A 25782-nucleotide genomic window follows, 5' to 3' on the forward strand; every position below is an offset into this window, starting at 1 on the left:
GACCATGATATGTCATCCGAGATTGAGGAAACATGCTAAGTTGAAATTTGCACTTCTTTGACATTTTCCTCATTGTTGTGGCATGTAATTTGTGTTATTGCTTGAACATTTCATGTTAAGTATAGTTGAAATTAATTTAAATGAATGAAATTTATAACTTGTAGGAAATCATCATTAATCTTTTAAAAGGTGAAGCTGTTGATAAGAGTTAAATTGAGCAGTCCTTGGCTCCAACTCGCTATTTGGACTGTAATGCTCATTTTTGGATGTGCAGTTGTTACATATTGCTCCTTTAATCTCCATAGGGTCCTGTTATTCTCAAAACATGTTCTTAAAATGCATTGTCCTGAAATCATCAAAAACTCGACTATGACGAGGTTCCGTTAATGAAAGTCACAAGCGGATTCTGTGCTAAGTGACTTCCTTGGTGAAGCCCAAAAATAATAGGAATAATGTGCTGGTCATATTCTAAGCTGTGTGTGTTTTTGTCCTCCATAGGCGGAGCCCCTGAAGAAACCTACCTGTGCATGTCGAGAGGCAGAGCCGAGCATTGCCTTCTTCAGATGGACACTGGGAAACCACCAGCATTCTTTTTCAAAAGACATTAGAAGAAAAAAAACTCAAGATTGATACAGCACAGTTTTACCTCCAACTGTCCCCGCCAATCAGAGAAAACCTTGTCTGCTTGCTACCTCCCAGAGAACTAGAATAGGAAAAAAAAACCCACAGCAATTTATTATCCGTTATTATCAGTTCCTCTTTTTCTTCTCTTCTTCGTGCAACATTTCTCCATTTACCTCAGGGATTTTCTCCCACTGCCTACCTCCTCCACCGAATCAGCCAACCCAGTGACGGGAACACAGAGCAAAGACACTCCTGTGACCCCTCACTGCCGTTACCGTGACAACCTGTATTGCCTCTCAAGATCTCCTCACTGCAACCGTGACGACCAGCAATGACCTTGGACCTCTTACCACCTGCCAGCTCAGACCTGCTCACTGCCTAAATTGTACTGAACCGCTCTTCGTAGCCCGGACGTCGGGCCAGTTGTTACTGGAAGGAAAAGGATCAGAAAGGAAGCTACACACTCACAATAGCCTCACCCGTCTATACAAAATACCTGGCAGGCAACTATATACCTCAGCAGACAGCTCAGTCAACAGAAGGGAACTCACTATCCTGGTGCTTCAATTCACCTAGCAGGTATCACATGCTCACTAGCCTGGTGCTTCAATCTACCCAGTAGACAACTCACTTCAGCATCTTCCATTTGCCTTAGAGGCGGGAGTATAGCAACAGTAGCCAGGGAGGCCTCCAGAGAAGCAGGGAGAGAGACTCAGGAGTATTGCCTGGCAGGCAACTTCACTTCATTTGCTTTTCAGCAAAGTCACATCATACACAAGCTTTGTGATCTAAGCGGTAGCATAAATCAGCAATTGCCCAAGAGGCCTTCAGATATCACAGACGAGACTCAGACGTTCCTCCTGCCTTGAGCTGCCTCCTCAACCCTGTGAAGCCTTCAGAGAAGTGGAGCTGCCCACGGAGCAGGAGAAGTTCTCGGGAACTTCATCAGCTTCTTACTCTGGAGGCAAGCCACAAAGAATAAAGAACTTCCTGGCAGATTAAACTCCATAGAAGATCCATATTGTGTGACAGCGGAGAGAAAAGGAGGGGAAAAAAAGCATTAAGAGTAAAGAGAAGAATGCAGCGGTGAGTTCCTTCTTCTTTCCTTGTACTTGTTTGTCAGCACACTTTCCTCTTATTTTTCTTCATCTTGTTTACAGGATATTGTCGTTAAATTGTACCAATGAATAACAGAAAAATACTTGTAGCTTTTCATCACTTATCTTTTCATTTATGGCCTGATTCCTCTGCCAGAGATGATTGCTTATGATTCCACCAGACACACCGCAGAGCATTTCAGAAGCATGCAGATGCAGCTCTCTGCTCTGCTCCACTTCAAATATGCGCCCAGTCTTTTTTTGACGGAAGCTACATCAAGCTGCACAGAGCAGACTGAGCTGGGAAGGAAGTCGGGCACAGGAACGGCATAGAGCAACCGATCAGTTTTCAAAATAAAACACCCAGACTGAAGATCATATATCATATTAAATGCATGTGTTCTCCGGCGCTGTATGTTAAAAGATGTTTTTAACTAAACTAGGAAAACACAGCCACAAAGTTTTGACCCATGTCATTCGTAACTGAACTTTTACTGTACAAAAGCACAAAAATGAAGGAAAAATGACCAGGTCAACAAATCGGGCAGGCAAAACGCTCCGCTCCTAAAACACTCCTGGTGGGGTATTAAATCCTGCGGAGGACAGAACAAAAGCGCGTCGCAGACGCAACATCATAGAGCTGCGCCTGGTGGAACAGAAGGGTTGGTCATATCACTAAGTGACATTTAAATGGCATTTCTGCCTTATTATATGATCCAGAGTGGAGACAGACAAGAGATTAAGAGAGATGGAAAAAGCGCTTTGCAGTAAATGTCAGTCAGTGAATTTGAACTCTCCTACAATAACATACATCCTGGCAAAGAAACCTCATATAAAAGAGACTTTGAAATAGTTTAAAGCTTGAAGAAACCCTAACAGAGTACAATATGTAAACATATTAATCAGTTTTTCTAATTTCCATGCTTCAGTTGGTGCATGTCAGTGGTAAACAAGGTTTGACCTGACAACTATGCTGAGTCATAGCCCACATTTATGGTTACCCGTCTGTGGATTTTATCGTGAGCAAAAAGTACAGACATGGAGGAGGAGGATGAACTTTGATCCCCTGACCTTTCATGTAGAGCCATCATCAAGTCAAAATTTCATCTTGGTTTATGACCAAATACCTGCAAAACCAATGACATTCCCATCAGCCTCAGCGATGCTCTGTGTTGAAGTGTACTCTTAACTGTGCTGGTGACTATACTGTAGTAGACATGAAATCAATATAGCAACTAAAAATCAGCATGTTAGCATTGTCACTGTGAAAATGTTAATATGCCGACTTCAGTATTTAGCTCAATGTACTTCTGTGCCTAAATATAGCCTCACAGAGCCACTACCAAGGCTGCAGGGCTTTAGTCTTGTTTACTACCATATTTTAAAATATGCATTATGTAAAGTAAAAGGAAATGGTTTGTCAGCAAACATTTGATATTACATACAAGGCCTTTTTACCATATACTATAGCCTAATAAACCTTGTATAAAAACTTGTTTACGGTGAATCTACAAGCATACACATCTTCTCTGGAGTCCAAAGACAAAACAACATTCAATAAAAGCCAGGAATGATTGAGTTGCCAAGCTGTTCGTGACTCAACAGTCTTAGAGTCATTGTGCAACAAAGGCTCTTAAGAGTGGTTAAACAGAAGAATATTGCAGCAGAATGGCCCAGTGCTCTGATGAGATTAAAGTGGAACATTTTAGCTGAGACAGTAAGTGGTACGTGCAGACTGAAGCTAACAGTGCACATATAGTACTCACTGTTGAGTCTGATGATTGTAGCTTCAAGAAGGAATGGGCACAGAGGACTACAGATGCTCCAGTACTATTTTTTCCTTCCAAATGCAAGTTCTGGTACCTGAATTTTGTGTGTGGTTGAGGTTACATTTTGCATTTTGTAAGACATTAACAAACAAATACATACAGAGAATTACTGCCAAAAATGAAAAATAATGGCATACTGCTGGGAAGTAACAAGGTCCAGTTTCAGGGTTAATAAATTATGGTATTATGGTGGTATTGGATTGGTGCATAAACTTGGATTACTATGCATTTTCCTATATTGGTATTGTAACAACCCTACTAAGGACCAGTCTTAAATTGATATTTCTTCCTGACTGATTGAAGGGTAATACTGATATGTTTCTGTAGAAGGTTTGGCAGTAGATCAAAATTATATGAATATGGTGATATGAAACAAGATATTGTTTTATCTTGATATGGCACAAGCGTTGTTTTTTTCCTGGTTTTAAAGGCTTCATTCTAGTAAAGTGCTGTAATTTTCTGAACTCATCAGGTTGTTCTAGATGGGTTATTATTTGCCTTTACCCACATAGTCATTATATCCACATTACTGATGATTATTTATCAAATATCACATTGTGTTAATATTTTGTGAAAGCACCAGTAGTCAACCCTACAATATTGTATCAATAGTGAGGTATTTGGTCAAAAATACTGTGGTATTTGTCCATTATAACATTATACATCAAGCGTGTGACATTTAGGAGGATCTGGCTCTTCAAACGGCTTTCCGTAGCTTTCTCCTACATGCTTGATAGGCAAGTTAATTGCAAATCTGCTGTTTTACCACCAGATTTACCACCAGATGTCGCTAAATCCTACACACAAACATAATAGCATTGACATTGTGAGCATGCTGACTTTAGAATTTAGTTTAAAGCTGCTACGAGGAACATTTGCATATGCTTCCACCATAATAACCACAATTTATAACATAAAAAATGTAAATTATTTAAGTTAAAATGTCCTGCCTCTTTTTAACTGGCTAACTTGCAACTGCTGCGGCTCTGAATCCTTTGCATGGAAAAGAGGGGAACTTAATTACACCCTTTTACTAAATAACATTCACTGTGTTACAAGGGAAACCCACACCCTAGCTTGACAGCCATGCAGGACAGTCACTACGAGACAGTGTGCCGTGACAAGACTCACTTTAACATGGAAAAATGTAAACTCAGGCTCATTTCATCTGACTTCGCTGAGAATCTGACCTGGTGGCAGGCAGTAAGAACAGCTATTCAGAAATAAGCTATTTTCTGGCGTATGGTCTCATTAACTTAAATAGGTCATATAGAGGCATCAGTAATAAACTGAGACTTTTTCATAACCAGTTAAAACTCCTTTTAGTAGCTTTAAAGCACGGCTGTGCTGAAGAAGCTTCACAAAGCTGCTGCATGGCTGTAGACTCTTGATTTCTTGGATTGTAATTCTTGACTGGTTTGTGATCGTTCTGTATTTTTTATGTGATTCAGCAGCACCAATCATTCATGGAATCCATTCCAAACCTGATAGGATAAGCCTGCATCACACACAATAAGAAGACAGTTTGTCTTGCAAAATGTAGATTTCGGTTGTCAGTCCAAGGCACCCCACAGAGGAGAAAAGAAGCACCGTGGCCTAGATTTCCTAAATCATTTTAGAAAATTATGATCTGTGTAAGATCACTTTAAATGTAGAGCAGTTTTGCTTTCGTCATAAGACAACTGATGAGATTCATGCATGGAAATAATGAACAGCACTGCTGCTGCATATTAACTCAGTTCTTTGAAATACACTGATATAATACAGGACTTTGGCAATGTGGCCTCACTCTGTTCCTTGTTTGACAAAATGTGAGGAGGAAGAGAGAGAATGAAAGTAGTGTAAAGTACACAATAAAGAGTGTCAAAGAGATTACAGCGAGAGACAGAAAATGTCCAAGACTCACCTCAGACACCCTCTGTCCTCTCCCTGCATCCCTCCATCAGTCATTCAGAGGGCGTCTCACATGTATTACCCTCCATCATTGATAGTCTCCTCACATCATAGTGCTATAAGTTGTTCCCGCCCTCTGCTTCGTGTTGCCACGGCAATGCACACCCTTCCCCAGGCACCTGTGGCTCAGATACGCAGTGATGTATAGAACGCAGAGCCCACATCAGCCAATCAGATGGCCGACTTGTTTGTGTGCCAGTGCGCGCATGACCACTTGTGTTTTGTGTGTTTGTTTGTGTGTGTGTGTGTATGTGTGTGTGTGTGTGTGTGTGTGTGTATGTGTGTGTGTGTGTGTGTGTGTGTGTGTTGTGTGTGTGTGTGTGTGTGTGTGGTGCTGGGCCCAGTCATATTTAGGAAGCACTGACCTACTTGGACCAATCAGACGGAGTGTGTATGTGGTCACGTATATTGCTAAGTGGCCCAGTTGTTCTACTGCCGCATTAAAGGGCACATGGGGCCGTCAGAAGCTGGATGAGATCTCATTATCTCATTGTGTGTGTCGGTGTGTTTGTGTGCTCAGGTACATGAAATTGGAGCATTGGATGAGTCATCATTGGGCTCTCTGGGACTATTGCTGCAATCATGCTGAGTGTGAGTGCGAGTGTGTGTGTGTGTGTGTGTGTGTGTGTGTGTGTGTGTGTGTGTGTGTGTGTGTGTGTGTGTGTGTGTGTGTGTGCGTGTAGACATGTAGGTGTGCATTCATGCCACCAGTGCTTGCTGGGTTCACTGAGGACTTTTCCACCTGAAAGATCACAATGATTGAAAGCAGAAGTCTGAAAACCTTTTTTTCCAGACATATCTGTCTACTGGGGAAGATGAAAAACACTCTTTAGACAGAAATCTTTTTTAAATGTCTGAAACATGAAGACCCACAGAGTACTTTATAATTAGTGACAGCTTTATGTTTCTGTTTCAGTAGTTTCCTTTTGTGATGTTGTATATGTATTTGTAGGGCTGTGACGGTATGGATTTTTTTCTGACTGCAAAAAAAGCAACATATGCAAGGATGCTGTCGTAAGTGCAGCATGGACCCTTTAAGGAATAGGACACTGTGTAATGTGTGTTGGATGATGGATGTTGCACAATTAAACAAAAAGAAAACCAGAGGGGGTTGCCATCTTTTCGGTGTTGAATTGTTTAAAGTTTTAAGGTACTTAAGTTTCATTGCCTCTGTGGCTTCCGTTGTGTCACATTGTGACATCACTTCCATGATGTGACATGTGTAACAACCTTTTGTAACCCCGAAACCCCTAACCAAAGTGCAACTGTTTTACAATGTATACCGTGTGTGTAATGTCACATGACTTACGTAGTTGAGGTTTGGTAAGTCTATATGTTATTTTGGGACTAACTGGCAATCAAATTATTCTGTCATGTAGATATGAGGAATGTATTAAAAACGGTAGCGACAGCTGTGGCCAGAGGCATTATGTTATCAGGTTGTCTGTTCCAGTCTTGTGAACACGATAAACTTTAGTACAAACATCCACTTGGACTCAAAGATGAACTGAGGCCAAGGTCACTGTGACCTCGAGAATCCACACACTACTTATGACATTTCACAAGAAAGTCTGATAGGATAAAATGGCGATGGGTGAGGGGAACGGGTAAAAGGTCAACTTTTCTGTGACATAATGTTCTGCAAAAACACCTCTCTGATCGCTATTCAGTGCCAGTAGTCAGGAACAGAAAGGGATATTGTGTCCATCCATAGTTGAAGCACTGTAGTCTTCCACAAGCCCAGTGGCTTTACTGATATTGATTGTGATTGATTGTCTCAAAGGGAAGGCAGCATGTTTCTCGCTGGAAATTATTCACTGGAACCATACAAGCCAGTATAGTGAAAATTTCCATTTCACAAAAAAAAAACAAAAAACACTTTTATGAAATTCATGCAAAGTCTTCACTTGCATATATTGGTCGAAGCAAACAACCTTGATGAAGTAATTTTAGTTGCACTTGTTTTTTGCACAGATTCAACAAACAGTATGCAACATGTTAATTAGTGAGATTTAGAGGTGCTGATAGTCAGATTTTAACAGAGCCAACTTTGCCTCTCGCATTTGATCTTCTATCTGTATCCTGTTTAAATATACTACTGCAGCTTTGTTGTTTTGCAGTAATGCCGATGTTATTTTTGTTTTCTTGGCTTGTACGTTTATAATGACACTGACTTCATTACCTATTTAATTGGTAGTTGCACACAGAGCAATTTGGAATCTTTTTAATTAGCACTCCCTTGCTTGTTTCTCCCTCCTTACTGTTATTTCTTGACCAGAACATCCCTGTTAAAACATGCATGATGTCCCTTTGCTTTAAAATAGGTCACCCTCATAAAAAAGTAGTTTTTTGCTCTGTAGTTCCCTGCAAAATATAAGTGTAGGCAGGTTTTATGCACTATATCACTTGAGCATTGGACCGTTGCAAACAGCAGCTGTGTTTGTAAACATCTGTCTGATTTTTCCAGTATCTTCCTCCCTTAAAACATTAAACTAAATTATACATAATGCAAAAAAGAACTTACAGTACAGAACACTGTGTGCCATCTTGTCACGTCCATGGCTCCAACACTACTGGGTTTAAAATAGTTCACTCCTCTGGAAGTTGATTTATTTCATTGTGCAAAACAGATGTTTCTTCTGTTTCAGTTGTCAAGTGCATGTTACACTCTTTTGCTAAACATTAAATTGAACACAGTAAAAATATAATTCAGAGTTATAGGAATCCAACACTCTGTTATAAGAGTTGCCATCTTTTCAAGACGTTTTATTCATACTTTAATGTGATTCAACATCAATTTGATGGTATCTGGGCGATCGTTGAAGAGGACATCAGTAAATGCCAAACAAACTTGAGAGACCTCATCAGCGTCAAAGACCATTTGGCTGCATTTCTCAGGTAAAATTCTGTTTTTTACATGTTATTGGGTGCCTAATATTATGTTATATAATAGTTTAATCACTTGGCTACTTGGCATAAGGTCCTGTAAATTCAAGTAAATTCATCAAATCTCTCTGAAAGTGATCCCAATGATATAATTTGCCACTGTCGTTATTATGGTTGTGGACGCCATCCACTTGAGTTAGAACTATTACTTAGTTACTGTTATAGTTTTTGTTCTCAGTCACAACTCTATTTCTGACTTAAAAAAACAATATGCTTTTCCAGCTGGCAGTGGAGAGTCAGTAAATCATTGGTTAAGCCTCATTCTGCTGTTTCACTTTCACTTTTTAAGTATGCAGTAATATGGCATGGATTATTGTGGGTACAGTCACAGTTTTCCTGTTTAATTGTCTTCCAACATTGTCTTTCACACTAATCAATCGTTAGGTCTGTGTGGATTGTCCTTTTTCCCGTTCTTTGTAAAACTACTCCGCTCTGCATGGGGATGGTGAGTGAACAGCCTCGGATTGAGATCTAGATTCTGACTCGTCCACTCCGGGGCATCAACACTCTTGGGTACAGCATGTCGAGGAAGATTTACAGCTGTGCCATACTCTTTCCATTTCTTGATGCTTGATTTCACTGGACTCCAAGGGATGTTCAGTCACTTGGAAATGTTCTTGTATTCATCTCCTGACTTTTGGTTTTCTATTAGTTTTTCATGGCGTTGCCTTGAGTGGTCCTTTGTCTTCATGGTGAGGTTTGTGGGATGGGACTTTTTAAAACGATGGTCACACCCCAGAGGGTCATTCACTTATCCATTAGAAACAGGTGGGCCTGAAGGGTTAGGTACCAAAACTCCTATTCCTGTTCCTATAAACAGGTATGTACTGAACCGAATCACAGTGCAGATCATGGTGCGTCATTTTGGTGCCACATGCCTGAGCTCTTGATGAAATGTTATAGACTCGCCACCAAACACTTGAAATGCCAACCTAAATGATTTTTAGTGTGGCTGTATTTCACTCGAGAGGATTCCAACACCAAGCGGGACGTACAACAAATGTTTAGAAACAACTGTACGTAAATGAGCGTAGATGAGAAATATCTGGTGGATTCACGGGATACACCTGAGAGCAGAGGGATGCACCGTGCTCGAGTGCTTGTGTGACCCCATGCCAAGCACATCAGGTGGCAGGGTGGGCATCCCCGGCCTGAATGTGTTGAGCGGAGATTAAAAAAAAAAAAATAGATGCGACGTGCCTGATGACAGGAGTGATGATGATGACAGCAGCCTTTCTTCAAGTTAGCAAATATGATTATATTTTGGCAAAACAGTTGCTGAAATTTGAAGAAGAAGACCAAGAATAACAACTCAATATTTATTACAGTTATTGGTACTGTAACTGTTATTTAGTTAAATTCGTGCAGGTCAGTTAGGTTTTAGTTATTATGGGATTTGTTATGTAAGTGTTTTGTATTTATTTATACGGTTAAGTAAACTTTTAACTGTTAACAGTATATAAATTTGTCAGTTTTAAGTCCACAATAGCCTTAGCAATGAAAATAAAAGGTGTCATTTTGTGCTTCTTGTTCCGTATACCCAACTCTAGCAGTGACTATACTCGCAGGGTTTGTTGGTGAACTGCCTGCCAAGTTAGCGCTAGACAGTCAAAATAGCTCCTGGAGATTCTACTCTATCTATTTTCTCTCTACTCTTCTGCTAAATTCCCCCTGCCCTTTTGTTCACCATTGCACACCATTTTGTTCAATACAAAGGTATTGATGGTGGACAGTGAAGCTCGCCGAGCTAACAGGTTCGCTAAACGCACGATTTAATCAACAGACGTACCATCGATGCCTGTCATCATGGCAACTAAGTTATGATAGCCTCTTCTATTTTGGGCTCTCTGCCTCTCTTTCCTCTCAAAGGTCAGCTCTGTGTAGACAGCTTGCTATTCGTCAACGGCACAAATTCATAGGTCAAAGTTCACCAAAGCTGTACTGTATGCAGAACATCCATGCTGATTAATTGGCCTTCATCTCATCACAGCAATTCTATTTATTCCAATTATTTATTAACTGCAGTAGCAAACAAGAAAAACAACAGCAAGGATGCTCGGTCTGCACATTAAGGTCGAGAACACTGAGAACACTTAAGTATTCACAGTGAAAGTAATCCCAGTACTGATCAGTATGTCCATGAAAACTCCACATTAATTGATAAGAGCTTGACTGATAGGAGCCGATCGATACCATTGATGTAGGACTAATGTATGACTGGCAGCTGTAAATTGTTCAAGCATTCAAACTACAGATCCCCCCCGAGTGTTTTAATAATCCCTGGGCAGGATGTCAGCAGAAATTACAGGATAAATAAGGATGTTTTACCAATACAAAGCCTGTAACAACATGTAGCACAAATTTATTGCTGAGAATCATTTGAGAACACCTCAGGGTGGAGGTTATCAGGTCCACTGTGTTTTTTCTCAAAACATCCAATATCTTGTGGGAGATAAGGTAAGAGGGAATGGAGTTTTTCACCCGTGAAAGTCATGGAAAGAATTTTGAAGAAATAAAAGAAGAAAAAAGGCACTTTATATTTCAGTCCTATATACATGCAGTATTTATTCCCCTAATGTTTTTTAGCTGTTTGTGTCCTAAAGAAAGACTGCTCTTGTGGAAGCCACCCTATTCATCCATGCAGATTTTTTCTCGACTGGGAAACATAAAGTTGAAAATAGAAGATACTCAGGTTATGGAAGTCTGATTTTCCAATTTGGTATGTGCTGCCCCCCCTCAACTTATCTTATCTACTAACCAATCTAGTAACTAGATAACACGTTAAAGTTATAATCCGAATTTCGCTTGAAGCTGACTGCATGGAGTAATAAAACTGCCACCAGGAGCAGGTGTTTTGTTAGGTGAACAGCTGCAGGTGACAGGCTCCACACCTCAGCAAGGGAATCAATTCCAGTTACCGTGCCCTGCTGGAAACCTACTCGCTCAGTGTGCAGCAAGAAATCTCATGGCAGTTGATCGTGGCATGATGGGAAAAGGCCAATTATTGACTGACATCTTTATTAAGACAACCAGAATTTGTTGGACTGCACTGTAAACGGATACACCAGTCGCTCTAATGTTGTGTTCCTGACAAAGTTGTGGCTGAAATAGTTTTAATGCAATATCCAGCCACAGGTCTCGCTAAGTCGATCAGGACTGAAATCTTTAGAATGATAAATTTAAACAGTTGCTTCCCTCATCAAATACCTTGCCTTTGTTACTTGATGTATTTGTTTAAAATGTAGCCAAATAATTTATTCTGTATATTCAGGGATTGTAACACCCTGTACTATCAATCAATATGTGGTAGGGATGAGAATTGATAAAATTTTATTGGTATCAATGCCTTTATGCTTTCTTCTTATTTGTCAGATTCTTTTTTGAGTCCCTTTGTGGATTCTGATCAGCTTCTCTCATCGTCTACATGGATGAAATGAGGGAGTATTTATACTTGTACTGTATTTGTTTTCATTTAGGTTCTTAGTCAAACAAAAAAGTACTACTCAATAACAACTCAATAACAAAGAATGTCTGTTGTGTGTTCCCTGTGTAGATGATCCTTCCCACAACAACATAGTGGATCTCACTTGCCCCAAAGGTCCCATGCATCATTCAGTCTCTTACAGATGCAGAGCAGCTTGAAGCTAATAAGTGCTGCTGTAATAATGTACTGCGCCTACTGTACGTCAGTAAGAAATCCACCCAGGATTTAACTTTTACCCTGGGAACCATAGTTTGTGAATCTAAGGATCTGCAAGCTCTCTGCCAGCTCAGTTCTCTGACAGATGGGTAATGGCTACACAGTAAAGTTAAATAAAACATGAGCCCATTCCCACACTTTTGTTTACTGCAGTCCAGATGTGGCAGGTATCAATATACCCGATCTTACCCAATCAGTGATGCTTCACTGCTAATAATCCTACAGTTTCCCCTCGAAGACTCCAAGCAGCAACAAGGATTCTGCTGGAGAGCTAATCCCACTTCAACCCACCCATACATCAACATTAGTTGATGTGATGGTTGATGAAAGCTGCCTTGTATACTCTAATGAACAGGGTTGGCTGTAGCCAGCTGTTTGCCAAACAGCTAATGCACCAATGAGCCAATGAAACTGAGCGTGAATAAGACAGCTGACAATAAGACAGTGAATGTCACCGTGCAAACCACCAGAGCTGCTTTGGTTTTACCTCTTATAAGTTGACTGCACCTGTAATTGGCTACTGATGATTGAAAACTGTATTTGAACTTCAGCTTTTTATTTGTACTGTGGATGAAGGGTGGCTTCTCCGTTCTACGCCTCACAGCAGCAGTCATTCTTGACAGTCCTCTCTCTAAAGATCATGGAAGATCCTTGATTAGAGAGTAACTTTGTCATTTTTCAACCTGGTTTCTTCTTTCCCTTGTTATGCTGGTGCTGTAGCCATCAGCCTTGAAACAGGCTGAATTGTAATCCTTATGGGCAATTATAAACCATCCAAGTATGGCTACTAAAAGTGCTCGTTTTTGCTGCTGACAGTCCTCTTTGGGTCCTCTTTGGGTCATTTTATTTTGCAGTACACTAATAAGACATAAAAGGCCTTATGTTGTTTGAAATTAGACAAGACAAGACAAGAAAATTAGACTAGAAATAATAAGTTCTGTATTAGACAGAACACAAACACAGTTGCACCCTAATTAGACACCATACATCAATGGTACACTAATAAGACATACAAAGCTCTACTTTGTATCAAATTAGATGAAAAGAAGAAATATTATGTTCTTTATCCAACAATATTAGACCCTTTTCAGACCATTATTAGACTTTATTAAATACACATTACAACAGAACTGTATGGTAAACTAAAGTGAAATCATGAATCTGCTACTTTCCCATTTAAAGCAAAAAGATGTACCAAGTAAAAGTTAAAATTAGAGAGGTTGATGGATCACTGCACAGACTTATTGTAATGCCCTGCTTTAGGCAGATAATAATGATCTAAGAGTGGGAAATAATACACTTTAGTTTACAGTACAGTTCTGTTGTAATATGTCCCTAATTACCCTCTAATTAAGTCTAACAAGAATCTAATAAAAGATCTAATACTATATAATAAAGAACATATTATATATATATTATACAAGTTATGACTTTTTATGTCTTATTAGTGTATCATTAGATGTATGGTGTCTAACTAGGTGTGTTTGTATACTGACTAATAAAGTGTACTGTCTAATTTACTGCAAAGTACAGTTTATGTCTTATCAGTGTATTTTAAAATAAAGTGTAACCCCTTTTTGTTAACCAGAAACAGATGATTTATTGCTCTCCCTAAAGCTACCAGACTCCATTTACAAAAACAGACCACAAAATAAAACTCAACAAAGCCGTCTTGGTTTGTCTTTTCCCCTGTTATACAACTGTAAAATGAGGTTACTCTTGACCAATTCTCTTATCAGGCTCCGTCTAGACAGAGGGCCAGGCAGTGTTATGTTCTGTACATACAGTACACACTTTTATAATTCATACATAAGAGGTCGTTTGAGGCCATGGAATGTGGTGTTGAGCTTTTCCTAGCCTGCTGCCTCCCATCTGTCTGTGAAGTCACTCAGTTCAAAGAACTAACACAGTGCAAACATGTGCGCACACACATAATATACACTCCCTCGCGTTAACACCGGCAGTCCGTGAGCATAGATACACGGACAGTACACACAGCAATGCTCTTGCGCAGTTCTTTCTTTTTTTTTTCTTTGTGTTGTTAACAGTTTTCCGTCCTCCCTCTTCTATCACTGTAACACTATTTTGGTCTCTCATTCTCACCTGCGTTCTCACCTCTGCTGGCTTGTCTTTCTCTTTCTGCTACCTTGTCTGTTTCTCCTCCCTCAGCATCTCCTCCATCCCTTCTTATCCTCTCAGTGTTTGAACCGGCCTTTCTTTTCTTTCTACCAACTTTTCCTATCTCCGTGCATGTGGCTTGCCTGGCAGGCATGTTGAGTGAAGCTTGGACGGACATGGAGTCCTTGGCTTGGTTCCACTGTGTCAGCATGATCTGGGGCCGTGCTGTCAGCTGTCCTCCTATGGAGGTACTCATATACAGTAAATAGATCAAGACTATCAGCTGCGGTATGCAACCAAGACAGTCATATTAGTCCAGGCTTCAAATTCTGTTTGACGCAGGAGATGAGATCAAACCTGATATGCAGGTTAGATATTCAATTACTGCTGTTTTCTGCAGTTTGTGATGTATGCGTATTGGCTAAATGCTGGGAAATTGAATAATTTCAGTGGAATTCTTCCTAAAATCCTTTTTCTGGCAATAAAACCTGCACGGCCCTATGATTTTTAGCATCTGTGCTTGTGTTTCTGTGTTTGCCTGTGTACTGGAAGAAAAACGCCTTCTCCAAACTTGTTTAATGATACCGCGCAGCTGTTGTAGCTAAACAGTACGGACCTTGAAATGCTGTTAATATGGTGATGTAAATAAAATATGATATTATGGCAAAAATTTAAATAAATATGAACATAGATGAATACAACATCTACAGCAGCGTAAGTAAAGCTTGGAGTAATTATAAGGTTTGCCACTGTGATGAAGTGTTAATGTGGTGAGAGAGAGAAAAAAAACACTGCATGTGGGTTTTGTTGTTTGACAACAATATCTTGACAATTTCTAACACTTCAGTTTTATCTTAACAAGCACGCTGTGTTTGTGTGAAGCAATAACTCTGGACCAAGCAGGTGGAAATCTCACTTTTCTTAAGCAAAACATGATAGAGAACTTTCAGCATTGTCTTTTTTTCTTTTTTTTTATTCATTTCTCTTCTGTCTCTTTTATGATTTGTCTGACATATCATAAAGTAACCTAACCTTTATTTGCCATTTCATAAATATCGGATTTAAACAGTTAATAGACATTTTTGAAAAAGCAACGCAGTTACAGCCGCAGGCACTGCAGTTAATCTGCAGTGCCTGCGGCTGTAACATCATCATCATGTAATATCATAAAAATTAACATTCTGATTAAGACAGAAATAATTGACCATTTATCTGCAGTTATTTTGATAATAAATTAATTATTCTGAGTCATTGTTTTAAAAAGAAAATCTTTGATTTCAGGTTCTCAAATGTAAATATTTTCAGGTTTCTTTACTCCTCTGGGACAGTAAACAAAATATCTTTGGGTTTTGGACAAACCAAGACATTTGAGGAATTCACCTTGGGCTTTGATAAAAAAAAAAAAAAAAAAGCAATCAACATTTTGCACCATTTTCCGACATTTTATCGGCCAAACAACTGATCTATAGGTAAGAAAATAATCAACAATGAAAATAATCTTTAGTCTCCCCAAAGAAAGAGAGGCGCAGTGTGTGCAATTATGCACAAGGTACAACGCCAATTTATTGATTATTTAATTCAGTTTCCTCTGCTGAAGTTTTTCATTTTGCTGCCTTATATCATACATATTTTCTCGAGTGACATTACTGCATGCATGGAAAACAAAACTGAATGCAGCCTCTTTATAACATGAAAATTAATCATTAAAGAAAATACCCATACATCAATACAACACATGACAATCACATGAAAAACTCTTGCTGCTCGACAGAGTTTAAAAGGTAATAGCCTACAGGGGCTGGTAGATGTGCTGGTCTCTAAACTGGAGAGAAGAATACGTTTGGGTGGGTGAGAGGTGGATAATTTATGTAAACGTGGACTCAGACGAACTCAGAGCCTTTCCATGCATCACTACTGCAGAGCATTTGAATGTTGATTCAGAATTCAAATTTCAAACTTATGAATGAAGCTTTGAATTATTTGGTACAGTCATACTACAACAAACCTTTTAAACATGGTAATTACAGATAAAAGGATTTAAAATGATTTCTTCCCTGGAGTATGTCCATTTTCCCTGGATACCTGGGGTTTCTCATCATAAATGAAAGGGGCAAAACTCGCTCTCATTGTGCCTCTCATTAATGGAGCAGTGTCAGAGCTGAAATGCCGCCTGCTTGTCTACACTGCAAACCTGCCAATAGATCTACATGTGATGTGATTCGCCTGCCCCCCTCTCCATGTCCTCCTGTGGAGATGCTCCTGTTTATTTTCAGCTATGCAGGGTTGATTAGTCAATCCTGTGGCTGCTGATTCCTCCAGTGTCACATGTCTGTGTTCCCCCTCATCCAGTGTCCCCTCACGCATCAACCTGCTGCTCTCAATCAAAGCAATATATAGGCATATAAAGAGTCATGTGTGCCAGTACTATCATACAGTCAGCACAGACTGAATAAACACACTCTATCCATGCTGCGCTAAACATAGAGATGTCACTGATGATTTACCTTGAACACACATGATGTGAAAGTGTCCATTTCAATACCGTATTAATAAATAATGAGCAGGTTTACAATGTCTTGTTAGCTCTTGGGTCAGTTGAACAGCTTTCATATAACATTTTAATAAAGAATTAATTTTTTTGCCCTGAAACTACTGCACATTGTCAGGTTATGGGCTAATTTTATTTTATGTAAGACAGTAAGTAGTTACTCTTGCTACTCCCGTTTTTCATTCTCATATGGCAAATATGCAATTCTCAATCAATTTAATATATTAAATTAATAATTTAACACCTGGAATTAGGGCACAATATTAGCACCATCCAACAGCCAATTGCTGGTAAAATATGCAGGGGGCTTGTAGATTTGCTTCACTCACCAGCCAAAAAAGAAAACATTAACTGAGTGGCTGGTAAAATCTGAACATTCACAAGCTGGCCGTTGGACAGAAAAGTTAATTTTGCATTTTGATGAAATTCCAATTTGAACTAAGAGGGTCTTGATTTCAGACAAAAGCATTTCTTATGTCTAGCCATTAGCTTAGCCAATTAAGATAACGTTTGTAATGCCCATGTAGGATATTGTGCCAAAAGGCAGAGGCTGAAGCTGCATGTTCCAGGAAAAAAGTTAGCATGTTGATGATCCATGTTCAAGACATAAATAAAGAAATAAACAGCATTGCTCTCAGTGTAGAACTACTTCTAATAAATGTAATAATGTAAATTATAATAAATAATAAGTAAATTATATGAAATCACACAGTTATTTCACTCTAAGATAAAGTTTGGCAGCTGAATTATTTGTTTAAATTTTCAGACAACAAAACACTGTCTCAGGTACTGTTGGCTTGGCTTGCTATGGTGTTAACATCCTCAGATCCAGTGAAGAGCGTAACAGAGCTGCTAATAATCTGTTAATAATAACAATTCCTGACATGTGTTAGCTACTGCAGGTAGTAAGCTCTATTAGAGCAGATAAACACATTGTTTAATCCAGTTCTTACACTTTTGCTCTGGAGCTTTTGGTTTGAGCAACGTTGAGAGAAACACCACTTTCTAAACTAAACGCAGATTATATCTCTCACTTTCCAGTCTCTCGCTATGACTGGAAAATCACTGTTTTGGGGAGGAGTGAAGGGAACCGTCAGTTGTTTTTTCATGGACTTGGTTGTGAAAAAGGATGTTATTTTGTTACCATTTTACTCCTCCGCATTTTCAGAGTCTGTCTAAAAAAAAATTACAGCACAATCACCTTCATCAATCATGAAATCACCTGTCCTCTAGACCCCTCTTTACATTACTCTTCGTGTGTCTGTACACACTGCAGCTCATCACGTAGTTGCAGTCATCAGGTTTTGTTGCCCCCCCTTCGCAAAAAGCTGCTTTAATTGCCATAGCTGGATAATCCATCACAATTAACACGAAGCCTTCATTTGGTTTTATTCCACTTTCTTGTTAGTCCTAACTGTGCAGTCTGCACGTCTTTTCATATCAGAAATTTGAATATCTTGGGAAATAATCCCTATAAAATATGACATCTCACAACTTGTTTTGGGCCTTTTTTAGCCTGAATGGCAGCTAATTTCCAATTAAGTGCAATGCTGTGAAGTTTAGGATTTAAAAACAGTGTTTGAAAGGCACATTCATTACACATCGCAAAATGATTGGGTAAAGTATAGACGAGACATGGACAGACGTTGAGCCCTAACTTTAAATGATGCTGTTAGTCTCAGTGCATCATGTCAGACTGCACACTTTGCTTGTAGATAGACGTTTAATAAGGATAAAAGCTGAGTAAAAGAACAGAGTGCTGCAACAAGCACATGCTGTACCTGCAAGCAAGAAGGATGATAATTGTTGAGTGTTTTTAATTAGTTTGCAGGCTCCTTTTGGGAAAGTGGGTCATCAGAAATTTAATTTGTAAACTTCTGTAATGGGATTAGTTTGTTTTATACTTAAGGATGATTTGTCTTTACTGAAAATATTCAAACAGACCCACATAACAGGTAGTGAGGTCTTGCGACAGTGTACAGAGCTTGTAATGTCACTTTTACCCATGTCCATATTACAAAAAAAATAGCTAAATGTCCCTGTAAATGATCTCTGTGGGAAATGAGGATACTTCCGCAGCAAGGACAGAGAGAGATATACTAATTCATATGAGCTGAACATCAAACGTCATTTGAAATATCCCCCATATTGCAGAAAACTTAACAAACCACTGAGGATAAAGAGACAGCATGTAAAAAAGAACCCGAGCTTTTGATCTGTTGGGTTCAGATTTATGAGCTGACTCATTTACAGTTTGCGGTGTACAATCTATAAAACTAAACCACAGTGCAAGACTGCATATGCAGGATGCGCAAATGGGATGTAGAAATAAACAGAAATTACTTACAATATTTAGATTCTATATAAAAGAATATGTAGATTTAGATAATAAATTTCCATTCACAATGATAACAATAATGCCATTACAGCCAAAAAGTAAATTTTCACTCTTTTTAATAGAGCATGGCTGTCACAAAAATTTGACCATTTTCCTATTGCCAGTAGACATTTTTTTTTTTTGTCTGATGTACACTGGAAATCTGAGAGTCATGTGAAGGAGAGCAGAGAGAAAGATGTTTTTAAAAGTCTCTGTGTGTTCAGCTCTCAGCACTTTTGTAGCCTCTAACTGAATTTCTGTGTTTTGAAGTTCAGTTTATTTCCTGCGTTGTTGTTTGTACTCTCAGGTATCTGCTGTATTTTACTGTTTCATGTTTGGTTTCAGCTGGATAGAAGTTGTATTAAGTTACTGATGAAAACACCCACGTTTCTTGATCCTGTCGTTTCATAATAAATGCTTTGATATAACAAATAACAGGGGACTTTGATTGTGAAGAATTTGTTGGAATTAAAATGTTTATTGACCAGTAGCACGTGGGGATGAAAAAGGAGCTAGAAATAGTTGCAGACAGAGGCGACAAGCCCTCCAAAAACAAGCTGTGAAAACGAGTTTCCATCACTGCCAATCAGAGATGGAGCCGATAAATACCCATGACCACTGCAGAGTCATATGACCTGGGAGTGAATGTCTCTTGTACCCTTTCCCATCGTTGGTGGGGTTTTTTTCCCAGTGTAAAAGGGGCTCCACAGTTGTTTCCAGGGAAGTTTCTCCAGGAGTTGTCAGTGTTTTACTAGATTGAAGGTTAACACTTCAAACCAAACCCTCTGAAATGCAGTGAATTAAAAGTTTAAAGTAGTATAAAAGAGAAAACTCAAATCAAACACGGGTACGACACTAGAGTGAAATGTACCCCTGCAGAATCTGCAGTTTGCCAAATGTGGGCAAATTAGTTTATGAATGAGTCACGACCCAGTTTTCTGAAGTGCTTTAGATCTAATAGAAACAACTTCTATCTCGAATTGTTTTTTTGGTGGTGTTGTGCGTTCAGGGAGAAGCGGCACATAATATAATCCAACAGCTGCGAGGGTAATGCCTCTGTCGGTATACATGGTGATGGATGTTTCCTTCGTAAGGTCGAGAGTGGCTGCCTCCTGCAGTTTAACTGTTTATTTGCACCCTCACACTCGATGATGAGTGCCCTCCACAGCTGTGATCGTGACTTCATGCAGGGTGACCCGCCGCAGTGAAGGCGTAGTGGGGAGGGATTGTTGGAAAAGGGCCATGGACAGAGCTGCACAGGCATGTCAATTCTGTCTGCCTCCATTTCTTCATGTATCTTTTTCATATCTAGACATGCAAGCCTGTGATGAGTAGTTTTAGTGAACACTGTAGCAGAGGTTGTCATTCATCTTTAAATATATTATCTTTAAATATATATTTAAATATATTGGCCCGATATGGGCCTAACATAGTCTGGTCACAGATATACTGGTGTTGGTGTACGTTTTTTACAGAATATTTACTGCAGAAAACAATGAAGTGACACTGACACAGAGGAACACAGGGACTAAATAGACAGAACTAATGAGAGACAGGTGGACAAACAGGTGTTTTCACCTCTAGCAGAAAAAAAGTCTGTGGGGCCTTTCCTCAACATATTAAATATGTTCACTTACTTTCTTGTATGTCATCATTCAGAAGTTCAGGGTTAGCTGGGCACAAGCAGCTAAAATGTTGGATAACATCAATTAAAAAACATGTTACTTAAGCATCTAGGAGACGATTTAAACAGCCAACATTCTTTAAGTTATTCCTACCGACAGTCTATAAACATGATATGTCGTCGACTGTAAGTAACCTTATTTAAACTACTTTAATCAGCTCGTCTCGTTGAGATTGAGATCTTTTTTTTCAACAGAGAACTGAGAACAATAAACATTCATAATCAGACAATCAGCTTACAAAAATAACACAAAAAAAGGCCAGACAACCACAGTCGACAAAGAATTAACAAAAACAATTGTCATAGAGCATCAGATAATGAAGCTTTACAGTCTCCCAGGGAAATGAAGGAATCGTGTGCAGTTCATTGGAAGTACACACGGCTCATCTAAGGATATGTTATTATAGGATCTTGGCTTATAACAATAGAGCTTTATGGATGAATACCATAAGATAATTATTCATCTTGTCAGTAACCTTGTGATACAAAGAGAAATGATCAGTGTGAAATTTGTCGTTAGTGATGAAGTATAAAGCTGTGCGAGGCTTCAGCTGCTGAAGTAACAATCAAGCAGCGAGACAGAACAGAATATCCCTGTAAACACGTGCAGTTGTGTCCCAGTTATTGTTTACAGTCTGATTAGCAACTTGAGATGCAAGAATGGAAGAGTTGAGCTCAGATCATCTCTATGAATTGATATCTGCATACGAATGCAGGCAGTTTTAAAAACTTAAAGCTAAATCATTGGCAAACAGTTCAGTCTCTTGCTCTCCACACGGACTGCTTACCTGCATGCAACCAAAGCCCACTCAAATCTGATTGGTCAATATTACTCTGACTGCACACACAAACCAGAATGCTTCAGATACCAAAATCTTGCCCCTTGCTAAGAGATGATGAATTCATTTGCAGATATCTGCTTAAAGAGAGAGAGAGACTCTATCCTCCACCTGGCACAAAACAGCGCACGGCACAGCGCAACTGTCATTGTTAGTTTACCACCAACGCAGTTGTCAATTTTTCGCCCAGCACCCATGTTGTGCAAGTAGTAAATGTCCTTTTGCCCATCTGAGTGCCCGTGGGCGTATTGGTCTTAACATGAGGTGAACTGTAGGCGCATTACTATCTTTGAGGCATCAGAAATTGTCCTATTGAACAACAAAATCCTGGTCTTTACACAATGGCGCAGGGTTTTCCTGCTAATTAAAAGATGCATTATTTGCTACACTACTGAACAGGGGTGCAGTAAAGTGTTCTTTGACAACATTAACACTGGTAAAGTGCAAGTATTTGACCCCAGACTGTCATCTTTAGGGGCAGTTGAAAGAATATATTTTCAGTCTGCATGGTATTTTATCTGTAGACCAAGGGGGACGGTGGGAAAACGTGAAAAGCGGCGATCAGATAAATACTATGAGGGTGACAGAAAGGAAGAGATTAAAAAGACAAGCTCACATGCATAGAGACAGTGGCGAGGCGATGTTGGGATTCAGGTTTGGTTTTATTTTTCAATTCCAGTACCTATAGCCTTTTCAGAATGATTTAAAGTGATAATATCAAATATTAGATTGGATGGGTGAGGAGCTGAGACAAGAATTCCAGGTCATATATCAGGAGAGGATTAGAAGAGGAAGGGGAGGTCAGAGGGAGGATGGTTGGACTGGAGGTTATTGAGTCCATCCAATAACAGAATAGTCACAGGTTTTATCCACACCACCAGCACTGTGTCCTTAGGGTCATAGAGCCGTTTATCCTCAGCGCCAAAACTCCTAACTGAGATTCTGTTCAAAATACAACAGAGAAAGTGTACTTTGGTAGGAGCACACACGCATGAAGACTTTTTTCTACACTATTTGTTTGGTTTTATAGCTTCATAAAGCTCAAACTATTAGTTACATCATGATACTCCCTCATGCTGCCTCAGTTAATTCTGCGATTTATTTAATTAAATACCTCTCATGTTTTATGAAAGCAAGATTTAATTCGCGCTGGCTTGGATTTTACACATCTTGAGTCTGCAATCCTGTATATAAGATTTCTTGTAACAATAAAAAATAGACTTTCATTGTGATTTTAAAATCACGTGTTGCAGTTCAGTCATAAGCAGACATACCATTTTAGGAAATTTGTGTAATCTACCACAAAAAAAAACAAAACAGGAACATTAACAAGAAGACTGCCAGGCTCAGTGCTGTTCAAAATGTACCAGTTTGGCACTGGCTGCTTGTTTGGCCTCTGGTGTTGCTGTTTGCAGCTTTTTCTCAGCTCATCCTAACACTTAACACTCAAAACTGCGTAGGATTACCAAACGTCAACATGAAAATCCAAATTAGCATACGCCTCATGAGGTATAAACAGAGCTGTGGAGAAAGAAGTTTATCCCTAACCCTTTCTGCTCTGGGGATAAAACTGAGGTCTGCACCTAACTTTTTTTTTGATTAATCTTATGATTAATGATGTCAGAAAATCTTGCTGGTATGTTCAGGTCATAAACTTAGATTTAAGATGAGCACAGAGAAACTTTCCTCCTTCAGCAGATGAATGTAAAAAAAAAAATCCTTGTAGTGTCAAACTCTGCACATACATCATCAAAATTCAACTCCTGCTGTTGGAAATCCACTGATGGAAACACTACAGATTCAGCAGCGTCAGTGCTCATGTTAGAAAATATGAACACGGCTGCCAGAGGCGTGTCCTCAGAGCAGAGCTGCACCGTGACAGAAGTAAAGACAGTTTGACATAAAGTTGGATTCAAAAAAAGACATCTCGCTGAAGCTGTGAGTTCGACGGGAGGAGGCAAAGGAGACATGGCAGTCACGGAGAAGGATGAGAGAATATTATACAGCAGGTGATGTCACACTGTCAGGTGTTATAACAGAAGATTTTCTCCTGGACAGAGACCTGCAGGAAGACGCAGCAGCAGCTGTGAGAGGACTTTCCAATGACTGGACTGAAGATGTTGCTGTGCCAAAACATAGCAGTCAAATCATGAAATGTAAGAATAAGTTAAATACACTGTCAAGCTTGTATTATGACATGTGATGAGTGCTATCAGAAGGCAGTCACCTTCTTTTACTTCAGCTTCAACTTTATTATAATGCCAGGGAAAATGTTGCAGGCTTAAAGCAACACAGCCATAGACAGCACACAGAATAATATGAAAGTTAAAAAGACATATACTTACATACATCACAATGGGCTTTATGGGTGAAAAAGTCATCATCATCATGAAAAAGAGAGCCTGAGAGGCAGAACTCAGGGCTAAAAAAGGCCACCGCCACCAGCATTGCAGCTTAGTATTGCTGTGATCCTATTTGAACAATTGAAGACAACATGAATGAGCATCAGCATTTCAAGTCAGAGCTTCTCACATCTGGATTTTGATTGATGGACAGTAAAAGTGTAGTGATTTAAAGGACCAGTGTGTAGGATTTAGTTGGATCTCGCAGTGAGCTTGCTGATTACAAACACCTCATGTCAACTTGAACCTCTGGTGGCAGCAGAACTTGCAAAAAAAACCGCAAAAGGCCGTATCTCTAGAGCCAGTGTCTGGTTTGTCCGTTCTGGAAAGACATGGCAGCCTCCATGGAAGAGGACCCACGCCCTCTGTAGATACACAGGGCTCATTCTAAAGTGACAGAAACTCAACGATTGTCATTATACACTAACGAAAACATACTTATGAACATTATATTCCATTTCTGCCAATAAATCTTACATTAAACCTTTAAACAAACTGAAGCAGTAGCAGAAGAGAAAGTTAAAATGAAGAGAATGCAGTAAACCCATGCTGCTCTTTAGTTATGATCACAACGCCATCGTCAGCCGTGTTTTTGTTCTTGCTCGGGCAACAAGACTGGCTCTCAGATTATGATTGTTCCTACATGTTTCCAGCAGCAGGGTCAATTATGCAGCTGCAGTCAGGCCGCAGCTTCTGCTGAATGAATAACAGCAACAGTGGACAGAGGGATGAGGGGGAGTGCAGTCATTCTAACACATCCACATAAACAGAAAGGAGAGGCGAAAGGAAGGTCAACCATGGCAGACTTACATTCTTGGCAGCCTTCACACTGGCTGATCATTAGGGGGAGAGAAAAGGGAGGATGGAAGGGTGGAAACAAAGGAGAGGTGGAGGATGAGAGAGACTGCAGGGATATGGAGACAGAGGGGAGTGAAAGCTATAGAGCTTTGATTTCAGAAGGTCAGTCTTTGCTTTTATGTTGTGTGTATGTGTGTGTGTGTGGAGGGGGGTGGTTGTTTTTATCAAAGATTAATGGAAAGATTTTTTTAATTTGAACGGCAAAAAAGGTGGGTATTGCGTTTGTCCATACATGGTAGTTCCTTTATTGTTTGACTGTATGCAAATATGTCTGTTTGCCTTAACTTGCCTCCCTGTGTTCACATTCCTACATGTGTACGTTACAACACGGCTCGTACAAGTGTTGCTCAAGTGTTGTTCACTCTAACAGAGAAAAGGAGGGGTTTTGTCTGCGGTTTAGAACATGTGAAGAAGAAGTGCAATAGTCTATGCCCTCGCAATGCCTCAGGCCACTGGATGTGCAGGAATATATGCATCTAAATCGATAAATCAGTCTAGTAAGTAATTTAGGCCTGCAACTATTATATTATTTACTATTATTTTTCATGGTCTGTCAAGTGCTGATATTGTTTCATTCAGTCTACGAAGAGAGAATGAAAAAAAATGCATAAAAGTTAAACACACCATGACAACCTGATAAAAAATATTAAAGCAGAGATGTTCTTTTTGATAAGCCTGTGACAGAGGTTTTCAAACTGTGAGACGTGTCTCTCTGGGGGTCCGTGGGAGGGCGCAGAGGGAGAGATGTAAAGTTACAGCGTGAGGTGAAAAAGGCAGGTGCACGCTGGTGCTCTAAAAAGAGCAGGA

At 39.5% G+C, this 25782-nt stretch overlaps 1 protein-coding gene across 3 annotated transcripts in view; it reads left to right on the forward strand.

Annotated features, from left to right (window-relative positions):
• The window catches only part of LOC146309649 (thyroid hormone receptor alpha), a 123773-nt gene that overhangs the window by 49616 nt on the left and 48375 nt on the right, over nucleotides 1-25782 (forward strand). For all 3 annotated transcript variants that reach the window (XM_084743622.1, XM_084743624.1, XM_084743623.1), the window contains one exon: nucleotides 499-1710. The gene's annotated coding sequence lies outside the window, so the exon portion shown is untranslated. The remainder of the gene's footprint in view (nucleotides 1-498; nucleotides 1711-25782) is intronic.

Source organism: Lutjanus erythropterus, chromosome 19, assembly GCF_056507025.1.
Source record: "Lutjanus erythropterus isolate fLutEry1 chromosome 19, fLutEry1.hap2, whole genome shotgun sequence".
NCBI classification, from domain to species: Eukaryota; Metazoa; Chordata; class Actinopteri; order Lutjaniformes; family Lutjanidae; genus Lutjanus; species Lutjanus erythropterus.